This window comes from Acartia tonsa, chromosome 10 (assembly GCF_053477335.1).
Source record: "Acartia tonsa isolate MP-2025a chromosome 10, ASM5347733v1, whole genome shotgun sequence".
In the NCBI taxonomy this organism is placed as follows: Eukaryota; Metazoa; Arthropoda; class Copepoda; order Calanoida; family Acartiidae; genus Acartia; species Acartia tonsa.
Genome location: NC_137269.1, coordinates 425,987 through 432,878, shown reverse-complemented (window position 1 = coordinate 432,878; position 6,892 = coordinate 425,987). Strand labels below are relative to the sequence as shown.

Here is a 6,892-nt window from a genome sequence, read left to right as displayed (position 1 = left end):
TGCTTTGACTCTTATACATTTATATTATGATTATTCAGTTATGACACTATACAAGTGTTAATGTCCGTTTGTCCTACCGTTTCAGTGCTTCGCTTTTATGGATGTTGTCATCCTTGTTTTACCATCTCTTGGGGCAAAGCCCCTAGAGGCTAGGGGCGAAGCCGCTAGTATTATAGATTGTAAGAAGGAAAAATTATATTGTATTTTTAATGTTTTCTGTGTATTAATAAAAATTACAATTTTGTCTTTATTATTCATAGGTAAATTGAATCATAATAAAGATATTTAAAAAGTACTTACTTCTGTTTTAGATACCAATCAAATAAACAAAAGTTTTATATGTAGTATTTTATATCTGAATTTCATTTTGAAGTTATTAGTTTAATTAATAATACGATATTAACATATTTTTAAACTTTGTCTGTGGTCTTATGTAACATTAGATAAACAAGCTAATTTTGCTTGATTCACTTCACTAAGAGGTATCATTAGAAAAACAATCTTTTTTTTGGATGAGAAGAGAAATAGATTAACCCATTAGTGACGAACCGGCTTTTAACGCCCGGTTCCAGAAAATGCCGAAAAAAAACCGGTTCTCAGTTTTAGAATTGCATCATTCTCAGTATGAATCCCCCCTCTACTACCCTGGTTTTCATTTCCCCCTGGAGCAGGCAGATTTGCTTACTTCCGTTTGCCGGTATAGCTCAACAAAATTTGAAAACCAAGAAAAACAAGGTGATTTTAAAATACCCCTCCTAACTTTTTTGTTTATGAAGTAAAGTTAGTGATTTTTTTCGTGAAATTTAAAGTTTATTGGCATTTACATTCATTTGTGAATTCGTTTTATTCAAATTATTATTTTTTATATGATTTTTTTATCGTTTTTTTACGTTCTATATAGACCCGGCTCGGCATATGGGGGGAAAGTCTGAAATTTTCATTACCCGGTTTTACTAATAGATCTTTTTTACAACAACAACAAAAACCGGGTTTATTAACCAAAAAGGGGTGGTACCTATAGCCAAAATCTTAAATGTGATATAAATTGTTTTGTATGTTAGTTGTAGCTCTATCAATTACATGAGGTTATGTAGTTTTCAATTACGGATCGTATCGTAGTTTTAAAAAGTGTTCATTTCACTTTGGGCGTTCAAAAATTACATTTTTAATTTTTTGGGCCAAATAACCGGGTATTTAGGTCGCAAACGGGCTTTAATGCCGGGGGAAAGCACCAAAAAACGCCAAAAACGGTTATTAATGCCGCAAGGTTTTTTTACTCGCGCCGAACCGGGTTTTATTGCAACTTTCCTGTGCACGCCACTAGAGCAAAACAAAAAAATTGGAATTCCGTTTTTACCATTATAAAGATTCCCTGAGATTTTCAGCTCGATCGGTCCATAAAAGTGGCGCTCGGCACTAATGGGTTAACCAAAAAATTGGTTCAAAATTCAATCAAATTTTACCTGAAGTATTGAATCAGTTTTGATATCATTATCTTTTATGACTTACTGAAATTGTAAATTTCATAGGGTAGGGGTTTGATTGTAAGACCACGCTATAAATTAGTCTAAACCCTACTCTAATAAACAATATATCACATATTAGAGCACTTAAAGATCCTACTGGATACACTTATTCACTAACTATTGTTTGGAATTTTTTTAAATTGAGAACTTTATACATTTGGCGTGTGTCTGAACTATAGAAGCTAAAGAAGCTTTGTTGTTCCCAATGATTTCATAATAGACCTAGAATATTTTGTTCAACATAAACATATTATCTCAAAAAAGTTTTCCTTATCTATCAAAAATTTCTATGAATTAAAACAAACATTATATGAAAATTGAATATTTATTTAAGCTAAACAATTTAATAGAAAAAATCAATAAAAGCATAAAGTCTAAATATGAAAAGAATTATGTCTACTAATTGGAAGCACAATATCTTAGATCACAAGCAGGGGCATTGGGCAAATAGTAGACGTAATAGTTTTCAGGGCATAAGGTTACTGTTATTTCATTATTCCATTCACAAGGATATAAGAACCAACCAAAACAGACTTTTGTTGATATCTCCTGTTCAATTTCCATCTGATCAATAGCTCCTTCTTCATCTCTAATCCATCCAGCTACAGATGAGCCACAGAGACCATAACCAGGTGATGAGGTTGGTATCTTGACTCCAGCTGGGGCCAGTAATCTGTAATATCCTGGCCCCCTCCATTCAGGGCTGGTATGGTAATTATCATCATCACAATTATATCCTCTGCCATGAACAACATTTCTTGTAGGATCAGTCAGCTCATAATGATTAGAACACTGTATGGGAGTATTAGTAGATGTGGAAAATGTAGAAGTAGCAGGAGCTGTAGTAGTAGAAGAGGCAGCAGGTGATGTTGTTGTGTTTGACTGTCCAATACAGTTTAGAATTCCACTAGAACATCCCAGACATGGTATGGTCTGAACACATTCTCCATACAAGAAGCAGTAGTCAGGAAACGAAGTTGTTTTGTTATACCAGGTATAACTGATACATTCATTAGTATCAACACAAGATGTGTAGCATCTTTCAGAAGAGTCTGCAGTTACAACTGTTATTAGATATGATAAATCTTCTTTGCAGGCTTCTTCTTGGAATATTGTTGGTACTGTACCACTGTAACATAAAGAACAGGTAAGCTGACCCTCCAATACCTGGAATTTATAGCAGACATCAACAACAGCATCTGTCAGCCATGTGTAGCCAATACAATTAGGATCACCATAACAGGATGACAGACATTCTTCTGCACTTGGAATATCAAACAGCATCTCATCTCTGCCAGTCTGGAAACTCCAGGTATAACCTTCAGCTGTTGTCTGGCACTCAGCCTGGACCCCAGTAAGTATTGCAACTCCACAGAGAAGAGCCAGTATGTGCAACATTGTTGAACACATACTAAGATAATTTATTGTCTTGATTCTACTTTTATGTCAGCCCTTATCTTCATTTTATTCATAATATATATCTTTTTAATATAAAAGTCAAATTTATAATATTTTAAATTTTGTGGAAAAAGTTTTTGATCTTTTAATTAATATAGAATGCATATTTTAAGTAATGGTTTGTAGCGGGAAAATAATGGTTCCACTAAAACCATTTCTTCTTGAGAGTGAAAGTTTAAACACATTCTAATGAATCAATTATTGATACGGTCTGAGGATTTAGTCACTGTTAAATAAAATAAACACCAGATTAGTGTTATAATTTATTTCACAAAAGTACTTAATAACTTCTGGCACTTATCACTGCTGTTTACAGTACATTAACCCTTAACGGTCAAGTGGGGGGCGTTGAACGCCCCCCAAACGGTTTTTTCTATCTCATTTTCTGTGTGTGAAAGATAAAGAGCCCAAACTGCTTGACTTTTTAAGTGTAGGTATGACACATAACTGAGAGTTGGAATTTTTCGAATATCTCCATCCTGGCGGGCACAGGATGCCAGCAAACCTGGCAGGGTCATCCAGGTAAAGAGCAAAATATTTTTTTGACTAAAACAAAGCATTTTATCATACCAAAATACTAAAAAATCCTCTAGTAGTACATCCTTATATGAAATACAGGTGTTCAAGTCACTTTCAGGTTCCAGGTATGATTCTGCAGGTCCTGATCCTCCAGGTCTCCAGAAATCTTTAAAGGACTCCTGTGGCCGCAATTTTTGACCTAGAGACTTCAAATTTTAAACTTAAGCTTTTCTTACATGTCTACATAACGTATTAAAATTTCATGAAGATCCGCCGCCGTTTTCCCGCCGACCGCCGACTGCGGCGGCTGGCAGCTGCCAAGTACAGCTGCGGCCGCTGAAATTTATATTTTGATATTCCTAATGTAAAATTTACATAAAAAAAAACATTTTCTGGGAAAAAATTTTTCTTCTAGCTTCAAAAATAAGAAAATTACAGCCGTTTGAAATTTTTAAATAAAAAAGACCTAAAAACAAAGGTTGTTAAATAAAAGGGTGAAGGAAGCGAAAATTGACTTAGACTTATAAAAGGTCGGAAATTCATTATCAAACAGGCGACTTGCACAAAAAAATTTAGCCCTCTAGCTCTAATAGGAACTGAGATAATTAGGGGGGGCGTTGAACGCCCCCCCCCACGACCGATTAAGGTGCGGCAAGGGGCCCGACTGTAAAGGGTTAATAAAAACTCAAGTTGTTCTAATAGAATTGATCATTTTCCTCTTAAATAATCAAAAAAAAAAGTAAAGTATAATATCAAAAGAACAACCTTTACACAATAAAATATGTTCTAAATAATAAATTAAAACACAAATTCTTAAAAATATATAATAGCAACTCTGTCATATAAGGATTAATTTAATATTGTATGAAGCATATAATTTTAAGTTTTACAACATGGTTAGTTCTGAAAGGTACCCTATTAACAAAAATAACCAACTTCAATAAGCACTAAAATTCTTACTAAATATTCAAATTAAACTTACCAATTTATTAGGAGAAACACAACTGTGTGGGAACTGCAATACAGTTCAGCTCTCCACTGGAACATCCTTGACAAGGATTAACTGAGGAGCAATCAGACAATTGGAAACATAAATTAGGAAGTGAAGTAGATTGATTATACCAGGTAAAGCTTTCACAACCATCAGCTTCAGAACAAGCTAGAATGCAATCTTCCATTGATTCAGAAAAAAACAAGACCAAGTAGTTTATCATTATTTAATGCACAAGCTCCATCTTGAGCAAAAGGAACTGTTCCACTGTAACATCCAGGACAAGCATGAAGATCCTCTAATTGTTGATATTCATCACAAGTACAACCAAGAATAACATAAAACCTCCATGTATATCCTTGACATTCAGGATGAGAAAAACATAATTCTTGACAGCTTTCGACTGTTGGAATAACAAAGTGTGATGAATCTCTTCCTTGATCAAATTTCCATGTACCATCCTGGATCCTAATCAGGCACTCAGCCTGGACTCCTGTTAGCACTGCAACTCCATAGAGGAGAGACAGTATTTTCATCATGGTGGAACAAATTTGGTGTGCAGTATGTTTCTATACTCTAAAATTTCATTATTATGATACTACTTTTATTTCAGCCCTTATCTTCTTATTATTTATTATATAATTTTTATGATCTAAATATCAAATTTTTAGTACACCTAGAATTTGTGTAAAGAGACTTTGACCTTTAGCCTAACATAAACAGTATGTTATTTAAGTTATGTATTTATCTTTCATTCCATCTCTATATTTTCTTTCTTTCAAATGATTATATCTGGGTCAGTTACAATATGAGGGAAACTGCTTTTTTTTTACTTGATATCTATCTATCTATCAATCCATTTATCAATTGTATTTGTAAACTTTAAAATTTTGTTTTTAAGTTGTCAAATAAAAGTTTCCTGCATTAATTTGACATTTTTTCTTAAAATTTTATTCCATCAAATTGACAAAACAAACTTTTATTTTGAAAACTTTAAATTTGAAATGATAAGAAATTTTTAAGTTTTTGTTTTACAGTTTGTTATATATATATATATATATACATGTATGTGTTTAATCTAATAAATAAGGATATGGGATGTTGTTTTAGATTGCAAAATGTAGATGTGTTTAGTGGAAAATGGGGATAGATGTCACAGCTTATGGCCTTTGTATTCTATTGACGTCATAGTAGAGGGAAGGGGGATAGAAAACCCCTAAAAAAAAACATGGGTATAAAGTAATTCCTGACGTCAAGAGGATAGATAGGCATAAAACAGTGACATCTATCCCAATTTTACTAGGGCACTATAGACAGCTAAATCAAAACAGTAAAGAACCTGCTTAGATCCTAAAAATCGTTGTGAATCTAAGAGAATCTAGAGACCTTAGGTTAGACACTTGAAAAAAAAAAAAAAATTTACTTAGTAACTAAGGTATAGGATAAGGATGTTAATCTCTTCTGTTTGCTATGTGTGAAAATATGTCTTTTGTAGAGTTGAAGCTTTTGGGGGGAAAGCAGTATTGATTAATTTTATTTACTAAGTATATTTGCGATTACTTTTATTTAATGAAATCTTCCAATTTTTAACATTTACAAAATGGCCTGCTTTATTGCATCAAGATCCATGACAGATCTATATAGGAAATAAACGTCTATAAATGAGCTCGAGTCTTCCAATGGTAAAGTGCTTAAAACTCATAGTGCTCCAATAATCCATAATAAACTCTCATTGACCAAAGCGATCAGACCTTTATTCTATTTGTTTATGGAATGAATTAAGTTTTTCACTTCATGTAGATATTTGAATTACATTGAAGTATTTGATCCTTATTTCATAAATAAAAAAATATACGTTCATAATAGAGTAAATCTAAGAAAACTCTATTTTAAAAGAATTCGATTGTGGCGACACTTCCTTTGTGTTAAAATATTAAAACAAAAATTTTAATCATATTAACCCTTTAGTGATGGTAATGTGAAAAAAATATAATTGAAAAAATCTTTTTAAAATCATTTAAATTAATAAATATTTACTTCTTTCTTTTTGATAGTAATGGCGGGGGAGAAAAATTGATTTATTGAGAAATAGATAAATAGATATGTACTTATAGAAAACTAGCCAATAGCGATATAGTTATATTGAGCCAACTCTAGTACCTTATATCAAAGCAATATATTTCATTTTTTTTATCTTATTTACTACTAGCGGCTATGTCTTAGGAGGGTGGTGGTACCAATCCTCCAAAATAATTATAAACATTCCCAGGTCCTATGAGAAGCTAAATTGTGAAGGAATACAATATCGATTCAGCAGTTACCGAGATCTTTTGGTACAGACTCACAGACATTCTTTTACTTTAAATAAGGAATATTGATATTAGAACCCCATTTTAGC

The 6,892-nt window shown here is 32.6% G+C and overlaps 1 protein-coding gene across 1 annotated transcript in view; it reads left to right on the top strand.

Moving 5' to 3' along the window:
* The first annotated feature begins 447 nt into the window (after nucleotides 1–447).
* Nucleotides 448–6,892, top strand: part of RpL6 (ribosomal protein L6) — a 208,346-nt gene continuing 201,901 nt past the window's right edge. Inside the window, exon 1 of the mRNA XM_080174291.1 lies at nucleotides 448–482. The gene's annotated coding sequence lies outside the window, so the exon portion shown is untranslated. The remainder of the gene's footprint in view (nucleotides 483–6,892) is intronic.